This window comes from Rhineura floridana, chromosome 1, assembly GCF_030035675.1.
Source record: "Rhineura floridana isolate rRhiFlo1 chromosome 1, rRhiFlo1.hap2, whole genome shotgun sequence".
In the NCBI taxonomy this organism is placed as follows: domain Eukaryota; kingdom Metazoa; phylum Chordata; class Lepidosauria; order Squamata; family Rhineuridae; genus Rhineura; species Rhineura floridana.
This window is the reverse complement of record NC_084480.1, coordinates 247,614,431-247,628,784: the sequence shown is the minus strand read 5'-3', so window position 1 is coordinate 247,628,784 and position 14,354 is coordinate 247,614,431. Positions and strand designations below refer to the sequence as shown.

The following is a 14,354-nucleotide window of genomic DNA, read 5'->3' as shown; positions in this document are numbered from 1 at the left end:
GCTAACTTGTTTGGAGTAACCATTGTTTGCCCAGTTTGGATTTCATAGCAAACTATGGTGACACTGAACCAGAACATGAGGAAGATAACTGGAGTACATGGACAGAAGAGGGAACATGGAAGCCCAAAACACAATTTGGCATAATGGCTGAACCAGGTCATGTGTCTGCCCAATAGAAGAGTGGTAGCAGAAACTGAATGCATTTGTTTATTAATTACGTTACAGTGAAAATTATCCTGACTTCATTGGATTCCCATCCATTAATTACTTTGGGATATATTAGGCAGTTCTTTTCTCAAACTGTGTGCTATTATGTCTGTGCAACTTGTAAATAATAATTCAGCTAATGTCAAGGATAAAATACTGCCAAAAGCCCAGCAAGGGAACCTATTTAATTATGGAAAAAAATACTAAACATATCACTTTTATAAGCAGTTATTTACCAAATTGGAATCTTAAAGGATGGATAAAACATTATTTTATAGACATGTATATTTGTGGAACATATAAAAAAGAAAAGTCTGACTTTTAGCAAATGTTACTTGGTACCATTTAGCTACCTTATTTCCTCAGTGCCCCCAAGACTATTTAATTCAAATTGACTTTGCTATGTTATTACAACCTTTAGACTTTGTCCCCTATATTTTTGTACATGTAAAAGTCCTATATTTAGAAGCAGCCATAGAAGTCTAGCATCAGTAAATGCATTTGTGAGTTGGGGAGTGTATGAAGGCTTGAATGTGTTGTGAAATAAATAAGCTATTAGCCATGCATTGTGATAATGTATACTTGTAAACTGTATCATTATTTCCTCATTGCCCTGTGTTTGTTTGGTTTTTTGTTACATGAAGAGAACCCTTTTTTCTACATTTCTAAAAGAGTGCAACTTAAACTATGAAAGAGAATGATTGCTGTGGATAATTGAATGTTGAAACTGTGGTTTCATTGCAAGCTAAACTTCCTGAAAAATATTAGCACAATAAAAGCCCAGTTATGCATTAATTAAAATGATGCTAAGATGTAGTTTCTCTTAAATTATCCTAATTTTTTATGTTGAGAGAAGCTAAGGGGGAAAAATACTCTGCTGTGTGTACCAAACTAGTCTTTAATATCTTTGTATTTTAGTTAGTAGTTAGATGACACAGATGAATATTAAGTGTGTGCGAGTGTGTGCGGCAGAGGATCATGGGGCAAAGTTACTACAGTGTTTTCACTAATATATTGTACCCCCATATTGGTTGTCTTTGATGTTTCCATTATATTAAAGATTGAGTCTGAGGAAACTATTTAAGGTTTCAAAGAACTTGGATAGAGTTACATGAAGGACTGGAAATCTCCTTGACTTTTGTGTTGCAAGTGGACAAAGACATAGAGTTTCAATGCTTTTATTAGGCCCCTGCTGTAGAAGCAAGGAACAATAAACCATCTTTTTTAAGTTAGCAGATTTTGGAACAAGTTCCTCTAATAAATCCTGGGTTAAAAAAGAGTAGAACGTGCTATAGCTCCGAAGTTGTTTATTCATCTGGAACGTATTAGGATCCTGATTAATAAGAAGACATCTGCAGTTTTTACATGAAAAGCAGAGAGGACAGTTTGGCAACTGTAAATGGAAATGGAAAAATAAAAAGCCAGATCCTCTACGGTATGGCTTTCCAGCTTTTGTTTTTACTGATGATTACTTGAGGTATTACTTATTTACAAAAAAAGTGGAGGGGAAGTTGATTCAGCATGTTTGAGTATGGTGCTGAGGTCAAGGCTGAGAGCAAATCAGTATTAGAGACCCATGAGAAGATCAAGAAACGCAAATACAATATTTATGTGTCGTTAATCATTCTGCCTTCAGCCATATGCCAGCAAACAGTGTCTCTCTCCATCCCCACATCTCTGCCAACAACTCTGTACCTCATTGCCCCAAATTCTGAGTAGTATTTGTGCCTGCTGAATTGCAGCTATCTGGGACATTTTTAGTATCCTAGTCCTCTTTTCCTTCCCTCCTGTGTCCTGTCAAACTGCTCAGCAAACATCTACTTGGATCCACAGAAGAGGCAGGCCCTGGGGACCTCCCCCAGCTCTTACCCCTCAAAATCCTTGCCAGTGACAGTTTTGTAATGTCCAGCAGTTCCAGTTTGCTGGAGGTAAAGTATGCAAAGCAGAGTTTTAAAACTGTTCTAGGACCATAATTGGCATGTTCAGTGATATGTATCTCTCCTTCCTCTTTTTCATGGTGTGACCTTTCCCCTGTACTCCTTTCCTTTGTGTGAATCTAAGGCAGCAAACGTTTGTGTGTGTTCGTGTGCACATGTGTGCATGTGTGTCAGACAGAGAGAGCGAGAGAGCACACTTTTCTAAGTCAATGAAAGAATTGTCTGAGCTTCCCAAAAGTTAATGAACACAAGTCGGAAGCAGGAAGCTGCTATTGGTGGTCTTACTTCTGATCTCAACCTTGAGAATAGGCAGACGAAGAGCCTCTTCAGGAGGGTGTGCATAGCTTGTGGTAGAGCATTTGCTTTGCCATGCTGAAGGTCTCAGGTTCCATCCCTGGCATCGCCAGGTAGGGCTGGGAAAGACCCCTGACTGAAAAGAGCTGTTATATAGAAGGACCAACAGTCTGACTCAGTACAAAGCATCTTCTTACGTCCCACTTAACCCAGTGTGTTTTAGCCAGTGATGTTTAGATGCAAATGTAACATGTAATAAGTGAATGCAACAAATGTTTAATTGCAAACACTTGTAATATTGACACACTTATCATTCAGCCACGATTGGCTGCCGTTCCTGTTGAGTGCACACTTAGCGGCAAATCAAGGTTTACCTCTGTCTGTTACATGTGAAATGGCCTTAAAAGGAAGGACCACACAAACCCATATGGAGATTTCTCCCTTTTAGGGTAGGGCTCTGCACCTTAAATATCCGTGTGACAGATAGATATTCAAAGAGTGCAGGTCTTCTCAGTGTAGTGATACAGTAACAGGAATTGCTAGGAATAACTAAAATTTTTATTTTAGTGAGGTGTTTTAATTTTATGTTTTATTATCCATGTGAACCACCTTGGGATGCCTTTGCCCTGATAGGCAGCATAAAAATATAATAAATAAAATAAAATAAAATTCTTCTGTTGAATTTCTGGTTATTATGCACATTAGGGGTGAGGGGAGGGGACAAAACCCATGAGAGGAAGGTCTAGAAAAGCAAAAAAGTAGGGTTTGTCCATTCCATTGGTCCCAAAGAGCCCATAACACATGCAACCTCTCACATTCCAATCAATGCACCTGCACTGCATTGGTAGGCTATGAGGAATATGTCAGGGGAATGTTCCTGTTCCCTTCATAATGCCTGTTTCCCCCATGGAGGAAACATGGGTCCAAACAACACAACCAAAGCCCCTGTTGTTTGTGGGGCATCACTGTACTGGTATTTTTCACAAATGCAGTTGCCACTCCAGGGTCATACTCTATGGAATACAGTGCAGTATCTCCATTGTATATAATATGTTTTTGTGCTGTATGCTACTGTATATTGCAGGATGTGCAATTAAAAAAGTGGAGTATTTGTTAGTCAAGGGTACTGTAGTGTATTTTTTTTAATCACACAACTCTGTTGCATTTCATTGTAATCGAACTGGAAGTGGGTCGTGTTGGTATTTTCATCTTAAAAAATGTGCAAAGCATTTTGTCCAACATCATAAACAAAGATGTTTTTATTTTATTTGTTAATTTAGCATCTTTGGAGTAGAGAGATGCTTAATCTGTTTTTTTAATCAGCAGAGTTATACTTAGTATCTTCTAGTCCTAAATGTTTCCTAACCATTCATAGATCTCCCAAATCAAAATGGACATTATTGGCCTTCTAACAGTTGGATTTGCATTTGTCAGTGCAAATGGTACACTTGTCCAATGAGGGAAGGTTGCAGCACCTGGGCTTTTTAGTTTAGAGAAAAGGTGAGTAAGAGGATGCATGATAGGTGTGTACAATTATGCATGGTGTGAGGAAAATGAATAGAGAAAGTTTTATCTCCCTGTCTTCGTATTACTAGGACTTGGGGATGTTCAGTGAAGCTGAATGCTGGAAGATTCAGGACAGACCAAAAAAGTACTTCTTCACACAGCACGTAGTTAGGATATGAAACTGACTTGCAGAAGAGGCAGTGTTGGCCACCAACTTGGATGGCTTTAAAAGAGGATTAACCAAATTCAAGGATGATGAGGCTATCTGTTGCAACTAGGTATGATGGCTATGTCTTACCTCTATGTCCAGTGGCAGTATGCCTCTGAATATCAGTTGCTGGAAACCACAGGACGGGAGAGTGCTGTTATAGTCAAGTTCTGCTTGTAGGCTTCTCACAGGCATCTGGATTAGATAAGCCATTGGCCTGATGGAGCACTCCCTTTCTATGTTATGTTCAGAGGCCTTCTCTGTAATGGATTTCTTAAAGGAATACATCCATCTCATCATTTAACATGTTTTCATCATTTTAACTCATCATTTTAAGGGATGTTTTCTGAAACAACTGGTTCAGGAACTGCTGCAGCTGATAGTGACACTAGACCCAACTATCCTGTTTGGGCTCTGAGTGTCTTAATTCTTAGAGATAAAACCATTCTGCAAAGAAATATGGTGGATGATAAAGACTCTGTTAGGCCCTGGGAAGAAGCCACCAGCTCTGGGAAATAAGTAATAAAGATCTGTTCTGGCTAGAAAGTTATCTTTATTTTAGATAGCATAAGCACAAAGTTTAGGAAAGCAATTCCACAGTTTTATGATAGCTTTAATCCAGTCATCACAGCTAATAAGGAATTGGGAGAGGGGGAGGTATGTTATCATCTGTGTACATGTTTTATTAGCAAAAATAGGAGCATTGTCAGCAATGTATTACACAAATTGGTGCTCATTTTGAAACTGAATAGGGATAAAAGTAAACAAAGGTTATTATATAAATGCAGGGTGTCACATATTACATGTTCAGAAGCTGGCAGTTCTAAGTGGTTGGAAACATTATAATTGCAACAAAGAGAATGATAATTTTAATTCAATGCCAAGACAGTCTGTAGCAATTCATCAGCATTCTATTCAGAAAGAAACAGATTCTTGCCAAAAATTATTATGAACACGGATAAATAAGCCTTTTAAAATAAGTAGACAAATTGAAGGAGCATAGAAGTATTAGTGGCTGTTAGCCATTTTAATTAGGTATGAGCCTCCATGTTTAGAGATACTCAGATTAATGAAACGATACAGGATAAATAATTACTGGAGTTAGATTGAAGTCTATGGTGTTTCAACTGCTCTGCCTTGTTCAGCATGGCAATGTAGATATGGATCTCCTCCTTGCCCCTACTCATCATTGTTAGTTTTGGCATCTCTTTTTGGAGTTGGTTCACTTCAGGCAAGATCTCTTTGTACAGTCACTGCCTAGTGACAATATTCTAGACTTGCTGTAGTTTCTGAACTGTTTTCAAAAGTATTCCCATATTTCAGTAACCCAACTCTAAAGTTATCAGGGCATGAATAACTGTGACTAGTTTGTCTCTATCAGGATGGCTCACAGTAGACATATCAGCTTCAATTGATTGAAGTTTTTTCATACCACTGAAGCAACTTGAGCCTCAAAATATAAAGGTAAATGTATTAGTACTCATACAGTGCATACCTGATCCTTTAGACAAGGATGTGCCCATCCAGATGTTGCTGGACTACAACTTCCATCATCCTTGACCATTGACCATCTTAGATGGTGCTGATGAGAATAGGAGTCCAATGACATGTTGAGAGTTCATCCCCATCCCTGCTTTAGGCAAAGTACTGTTCCCTCCAGAACTAGATGAACATTATCTCCAGATCTGGTTGAATGCAAATGGCACCCCATCTTCATCCAGTCCATTATTGCTCCCAAGCACCAGATCTTCAGTCTTACCTGATTACGTTGGAAAAGACAGATAGAGCTGGATGCCATCAGAATATTTATGACACCCAAATCTATGTCCTCAGTGGCTTCATGTCAGCATGGAACAACGTGGGACACAGAAGAGATCCACGATGGACCCCATATTGTAAATACAAGTTAGCAGAAGAAAAAGTTCCCCAGTACCAATTTCTGGAATTGGCCCTCCAAGTAGGAGTGGAACCACTGAAAAATGATTCCTCTAACCCTCAACTCTGAGAGACTGTCCAGAACAATATCATGTCAATGGTATCAAATGCTGCTAAGAGATCCAGTAGAACAAATAAGAGTTACATTCCCCTGACTCTCTTCCAGTGGAAGTCATTCATCAAGGTAATCAAGGGAGTTTCAGTTCCAAATCTGGGTTGGAATGCAAACTGAAGTAGTTCCAATTAATCAGTTTCATCCAGCAATCACTGACTCCAACACCTTGTTCAAGATAGAGATATTTATGACTGGTTGGTAGTTGTTATAATCCTCTGGGTCCAAGAAAGCATTATTTAGGAGTGGTATGACAAGAGCTTTCTTCAAGGGAGGCAGGACCCAGCATTTAAGTCCCTCCCTACTAGATACAATAATTCATGAAGGAATTGTTGAATCAGGTCCTTTTGGCAGCTGATGCTCAGGTCAAAGTAAAAAAGCCCCCTGGGCAGTGCGAATTCGCTCCACTTTGGTTCTGTAGTTACTGTTCTTGATGGTGCAGATTGAGGAGCAGGTGCTAGTGCTATGGTGGTCTTCTTCAGCCTAACTTTGACACTGTCTTCCATGGGCATAACATCAATTTTGACATCTGGTGTAACCATTAATATCTCTGTATTGATAACCTCAGTACAGTAGGGCCCCACTTTACAGCGTTCCACTTTAAGGCGTTCCGCTGATGTGGCGGCTTTCGTTTTCCATTTTAAAGGGTTTTTTCCCCATTTTGCGCTGTTTTTGCGTCGTTTTTGCGCGACGCGGCCCATTCAAGTCAATGGGGTTCTGCTTTATGGCATTTTCTGCTTTACAGTGGGGGTCCGGAATGGAACCCATCGTATAAGCGGGGCCCTACTGTACCAATTTTGGATCAAGAGCTCTCTGTGAAGGCAGTTCTGCCAGTACTGAGCTTTTAAGAAGCCAAAGGAGAGAAGGGGGATAAGTCAGTATCTCAGGACCAGATGGCTGAGACTTTTCTGACTCGTCCTGTTCCTGCTGCTCAGGCTATGGCTCCCCCTTACCAATCTTGGAGAAGTTGAAACAGCTGTTTCTCATTTCAGTGCCTCGTCTAGGACAGGGTTCTCTAAAAGACGTTGGAGAGATCCAAGTAATTACATCCACCTCTGAATGGGAGACTAAAGATATCACATATCTTCTCATCAAACTGGTCTTGCCCTATGAGCTTTGAATTTTCTTCTCTGGGAGCTACAAGCCCTGGAGATTGGAACAAATGTGAAATTTGAAAAAGATTTGGATTTTATGGATGTTAGAAATAAAGTTGACTGTTTGGAATTCAACGTTGTCTCTGAAGAAATTAATGAAGATTTTGGTGGTAAAGTTATCAATGTCTTGGATAATTTTCTGGACTGGAATGATGTGATGGAGTTTGACATAGAAAAAATCTATGGAGTTGGCTACAGATATGTGACAGTGGAGAAACTCTTAAGAGATGAGCCAGTGCATTTTGTAAAAAAGAAGAACAGAGATGACTTTGCAGCAATACTTCAGTAATATATTCAGAATTCTTGACTGGAATGATGTGATGGGGCCTGACATGGAAAAAAATTATGGAATTAACTACAAATATGTGACAGAGCAGAGATGCACTCAGAACAGAGATGTGACTTTACAACAATATTTCAACAACATATTCAGAATTGATGGCAAAGACGTATTTGTGATGGGGGAAATTCCCATCAGACTCTTGTTATATGACTATGGCTATGACAGCAAGATCATCATGGGATACTGATAATGAATGAATAGATACTGAAACCACTGGATTTAACAGGACTATTGAAGATGGAAGATGGAATTAATATTGTTAATGGAAGAATGGTTATGGAAATTATTGGACTTAACAGATTTGACGAGATGGATTAATTGATATGTTTACTTGGACTATGGCTATGACAACAAGATTATTATGGGATATTGATAACGGAAGAATGGCTACTGAAATTACTGGACTTAACAGGATTATTGAAGATGGAAGATGGAGTTAATATAGATAATGGAAGAATGGCTATTGAAATTATTGGGCCTAACAGATTTGAATTAGATGGATTAAGCGACATGTTTATTTGGAGAAAAATTGAAAGATATATCTTTCAAGAAATTGAAACCTCTCTTTGACTTTTTGTGGAAAGAATAAAATAATGTTTATGAGATTTGATGATTAATTAAGATAATTACTGGAGGAAAGTGATTTTATAATATAATTTTAGAGATAGGATTGTTATATATTCTAGACCTATAACTGATCTGCGACAAATCGGAAGTCGACATTTTATTTTGTTGTTTAATTGTTTTTGTTTTGTTTTGTTTTTTTGTCTTTGAAAATTTGAATAAAAATTAATGATAACAAAAAAAAGAATTTTCTTCTCTGGCACAGTCACTCTGCATGGTTTTTCTGTAAGTAGACCACTGGCTACTAGTGACGTATGGTTACTTATGTTTAAGATAATTTTCCTAGTGGTCATCACTTCTGCAAGGTGGGCTAGTGAACTTTGTGCTCTCTGCTTGGACCGGTTATACTTAACCCTTCACCAGGATTTGGCGGTGCTCAAGCTGGACATGTCTTTTTCCTAAGGTAGCATCGTTTTTTCACTTAAACCAGGTTATTGTCTTGACTGTTTTTCATCCTAAGCCCTCATCAGTCTTTGCATATTCTGGATGTCCATCATGCCCTACTTTCTACTTTGACAGAAGAGCTGTGTTCCAGCAGGACTCTTTTCATCTATTATGAGGGTCCTAGAAGGGATCTACTAATGTTGAATCAGCACCTCTTGTGTTGGATTTCATCAACAATCAAACTTTACTACAAACCAACTTGGCTTCCAGTACTGAGATCCAAAAGCCATCACATCTTCTAGAGCCTAAGAATAACCTCATCCCCAAGGTGCATCTTGCTACTTTATGGTTGCAGTCATTCATCTTCACCTAGCTTTATGCTTTGGATATTTTGCCTCGGATAGACGCCTTTTGGATGGGTTGTGTAGAGTGCAGTGATTACCTAATGCCACCTGTCGTGCTTCTGGGTGAGTTAGCTTGCTATTCTCCCATGTGTGTGAATGCAGAGGAGACCACAAAGAATAAAACATGTTGCTTATTCATAACTGGTTCTTTGAGTTGTCATCTGCAGAGTCTCACAACCTGCTCTCTTTCCCTGCTGCAGATGTTTTGCTCAAGTGCTTTCTTGTATAGCCACTGCGCCAGTCCATTAGGGACTGGGTGGAGAGGTGGGAGGCATGCCCCTTGAGTATGTGCTGTGAAGGTTGGGGTCAGGCCTGCAACCAAAATGTTTATTGCCTAGCTCTAAACGTTCCAAACTTTGTACAGATGCAGGACCCATATGTGTGACTCAGAGAACCACAGTTACAAATAAGCAACCTAGGGTTTTTTGGGGGGGGGGAGGGCATTCACTCTGTAGTGAGTTTCAAAGTCTGTAGGCATGCATATAAATTAATATGACAGCAGTAATGTTCTGGATGTACCTTAGGATGCTGTTGATATATATTTTATAAATAAATTAAAGCAGAAATCTTGATTTTTCAAAATTATAGGAAATTATTTTAAGATAAAAAACATGTTTCCTGTGTCTTTGTGTTTGTGTGTGTGTGTTTTAAAAAACAGTAGCCTGGGGAGGCCCTAGTTGAGGCCTGGTAGAAATGGAGGGCAATTAACTCTTCTCTTGCACCCTGGTCCTGACAAAAATCACAACTCCTGAAGCTGCTATTGCGACCCCCCCCCCCCGTGCAGCACAGGCAGACATGGAAATCTCTCAAGAGGGGGATTTCAGTTTGTGAAAGAGCCCCTTCCATCTGCCAGCTGTCCCCCTCCCAATTCCCAAGCATACCTCGGGTCCAGGACAGGATAACAGGCAGCTTTGTTGGCGGCTCCAGCGAAGCCCCTTCTTGAATGGAGGTTGCTCACCTGGGCCTGTCCTTCTCCTGCACTTTTTGAAAATGAGACTTACCAGTTCTACTTTACTTTAATATATTTGAGGGTTGGAATTAGAAATCTGTTGGCTTGGAAATTACATCAGGGTGACCTGGCCTAAGAGTAAGGCTCCTCCATATTAAAACATTTGTCAAACTGTAAATGGAATAATCGATACAATAGAATGCAACCATCATGACGCATTAACTAATCCTCATAACTTTACTCTTTGGCATCATGAGAGGGTTGCAGGTATGCAATGTACATAGTCTTTTGAGAATGTAAATAGTGAAGGCTTTAATCTCTGATGATAACAATACATTATTATATAAAATATAGTGTGAATGCACTGTGCCATGTCTCAAATATATATTGTCTGAATATTGTCAACCATTTTATTGTAGTGTATTTCATCATTCCTGTATCTGGCTGAAAGTTGTAAAAGTTCCAATACAAAATGAAGGTTTTTTTAAAAAAAAAGCGTAGTGATTCTTTAACATTGCAAACACACTGAAGCTACCTCACCATGTTTTCTGTGCAAATTTGGGTATGATGCGTACACACAAACCCCAAAACCCCACAGCAACCTTGTCACTTACATTAGTTTTCAACGGTAGGGAAAAAATCCAGAGCACACTGAGAAAGGAACTCTTCGAAACAGACTAGTTCACTGCATGGGGTGGTACAAAATGACATGAAAATAAGCATATGTTGACAGTTAGGAAACAAAAGCCAAGTATTCACAAGAATAAAAAGTCAGGAAGAGTATAAGCTTTCAGCAGCCATGCCACTCTCTAAATAGCAAAGCCAGTAGCATACCAGCAGCAGCACTATGACTACTGCTTAATGCCAACAGTTCCTGGGCTTCTTACAGAATATAGAAAACCCTAAGGGCTATTAGTGTGCATGCTACCACCAGAAGAGTTTGAAGTCCGGACTGAAATAGAACAAACCCTGGTGCTTGTTTTAATGAGCACATGTCTAAAGTAGCAGCAGGAATTCAGAGACGCTCTATGTAGTCTGTATTCAGATTTACATAGATTTAACAATGGCTAACTGTAACTTTTCCCCCAGTATATTGTGCTCAGGAAGATCAAAAAAGTAATAACTACTTCCACTATAGCCGTACTTAAGGCTCTGAATGGCCTATGCCCTTCCATCTCACCTTGACAGCTCTTTTCCCTCAGGCATCACTTGCTGTTTGAGGTTCCTGTCACCAAACTGTAAGTCAGTAGAAGGTTGAGCCTTTTCTGTGGTGGGCCCCTCATGTTTCTAAAAATGGAAAAAATGTTTTCTGTATCTTTATTTGCCCATAGGTATATCCTTTCCACATTGTCTTTGCAATATGGGAGTTACTGTGTTGTGTTCCTTGCTCTGTGAAGATAATGTCAGAAGCCCATGTCAGATGTGAGGCACACATGCTGTGATTCCTCCCCACATCATCAACATTACCTGAGGTTCCAGAGGCTGTTGGAAGGAGAGACACCACATATCAGTCAAATTCTGAGCATGGGACTGTACCACTGTTATTTATGCCATTGTTACTGCTAGATCTCCACCACTGTAAAGTACTTCTAAATGAGCCTCACTTGAAATAGATCCAGAGGCGAAAACAGGTGCAAAATGTGGCTGTTCTCTCTCAAGATAGGAGCAAGCAGGATATTTGGAATCTGATACGTCAGAAAATACAATTCAAAGCCTCAGAGTATTAAGCCTTTCAAATGCTAGGCCCATATTTGTGTGCAGTAGGCTCCTGCTGTTTGTCCCTTCCTGGTAGCTACTGTCAGCTGGGTCAAGTCTGGTCTCATCAGTAACAGGCGAAGGGCAAATTTTTCTTGTTCTCAGTTGTGTAGCTCCCTCCCTGAGTTGAGCTGCCAGAGCCCCTTGCTGGCTGCCTCCAAGGCATGCTCCAAGTCCTGTTTATTTCAGTTGGCCTACTCTTGACTGCTTTATGGGCTCCCTCCTTTTGTTTTTGCATCTGTTACCCTTTTGTTCCCTCCTTTCCTCAAACTGGTTTGCAAAATGACATTCGTATTGGGGGGTGGATAAAGATTGGAAGTCGCTGTAAATATGTGTTTCACAAGTGTGGGTGATTTGTTCAGCAGTGTGTGGCAGCATTAGAAATGTCCAGTGCTGGAGGGCCACTGTTAATTTGCACACGCATATAATTTTCATCAGCCTCTGAAAAACTATGAGCTAATAAAAGGCAGTTGCTGAAAACATGTTGAAGTTGAGCTTGCTTTTTACAGGAGCCCTGATTTCTTGCTCTCTTAACAATTTTGCCATCATAACTTCAGATTTACCTTTACTTCTCAGTGCAATGTTTTATGTATTTATTTGCATCTTTGTGATCATGTCTTGCTTTCCCAGTGTCCTAAAACATGCTACTATTTTGTATCAGTTTTATTTTTAAGGTAAAATCACTTTCAGAACCCAACTGCAATTGCAGTTTCAAATAACATGTAGGGCATGATCCTGCAATAAGTCGACAATGAAAAATGCTTAAAAAGAGGCTTTCCATTTTAGCCTGTGAGTAGTCCCATAATCATATGCAGATATAGATAAGATCATGCTTTGCTGCTTGACAAGAGCAAGTTAGTTTATCCTACAGTGATATCTATAAACCCACAATTGGAAAACACGCACACACGCACGCATGCACGCACGCACGCACACAGACACACACTGTTCTATGCCCTAATCCATCAGCATGCATATAATTGTTCCAGTTTCAGCACATGGCCAAGCTGTTGCTGTTCTTTTAAAACCGTAGTTCCACTCTATATTAGTCAATAAGAAATACAGCCTTTGCTTAACCAAATAGGGAAACTGTTATTTAGTTCAGCAATAGATCAAGCATTTGGACGCTGCTATGGGGAATGGTGAAGTCCAGTGTCAACAAAACACAATTCAGAATGAGTGCAGAGTCAGGAAATTTTGTACAACAGACAATAAAATAGTGGAAACAAGGAAGGATTAATATTACATGAATCTTCTAACAAGGCAGCTACAGTTAAATCCACTGCACACTTGTGTAGTAGAATAGAAAAACTTGGCAAGTAAGGTTAGTAAGATTGTCATGTGTTGATCTGCCTGTTGGCCACCTTAATAGAATTTAAGGAAAGTGTATATTTGCGGTCCTATACTAATGTTTTTTTCAGTTGTTAACTTAATGTTAATTCATACCCTGCTTCTGATTTGCATTTAACCACCTAATTCTAAGACCCAATACCTATTTTAGGGTGAACTGGGTTGATGTTTTGAACTATAACAGCCATCAGCACCAGTCAGCATGATCAATGGATCAGGGGAGTTGTGCTGCAACAGCATTGGGAGGGTACCAGGTTGAAGAAGGCTGCATCGAACCTATTGTATAGAAATACAGTCAAGTATCTTTTCCAAAGATTCCAGAGTTTGCTGTTACCTTACAGGCTGTTGAAATAACAGTACTATTTCAGGGTACAGTGAGATGTGAGCAACTCAGGTTTGTGTGCAGGTCTCATGTTCAGTTTATATCACAAGGACATTCCAGGACAAGGAGATGTCTTGTTCCCTGAATAGGGAATGTAGACACAAATACAGGATGCTGCAGGCATACATGCTGGCACAGCTACCATGGCACATGCAAAGGTTAAACTAGAAAGCTTTGAGCAGCTCTGTAGAAACTATTTACCTGCTAATGGATAAACTATTGGATAAACCTAGTTGACCACCATTGTAATGTCATACCTGTTGCCATGGGACCTGTAAGAGGGGGAACATGTACCGTCTCTTAGGATTGGAAGTCAGGAATTGGACGTCTCTTCTTAATGAGCTACTGTTACTAGGGGTAGACTACTGTAGAATCGTTGAATGTCAATGTTGCAAAGAATCTCAGGATTGAAGACCTCCATGTCTGATGCCTCTCCACATGCCTATTCTTTCAGTCAGGAGTTTAGTATTAGTTATTCTACTTGTGCTTCCCTGTTAAATATTAAGGCTGGAACCCAAAAAATTGTGCAACTAGTTCTGCACACTCAATATAGCAGCCCCTATGTTTCAACTTTTACAACAGAGGAAACTCTAAAAATAGTTTGTTTTATCAACAGGTATCTGTTGAAAAACAAGGAAAAAATCAAAATCCCACTGCTTGTGCTCAAAGTAGCTGTTTGGATTTCAGCTGAAATAATGTGTTGTTCTGTCAGTTGATTTGGAAATAACAACTAGGAGGAACTAAGAGGACAAGAAAGCAGTGGAGGTCCAGAGTCCTTGACCTGAGGGGGCTGGCACAGAAGTTCCCTAT

At 39.6% G+C, this 14,354-nt stretch overlaps 1 protein-coding gene across 15 annotated transcripts in view; it reads left to right on the top strand.

Annotated features, from left to right (window-relative positions):
* Window positions 1–14,354, top strand: part of ZNF521 (zinc finger protein 521) — a 422,310-nt gene that overhangs the window by 118,362 nt on the left and 289,594 nt on the right. The window lies entirely within an intron of this gene.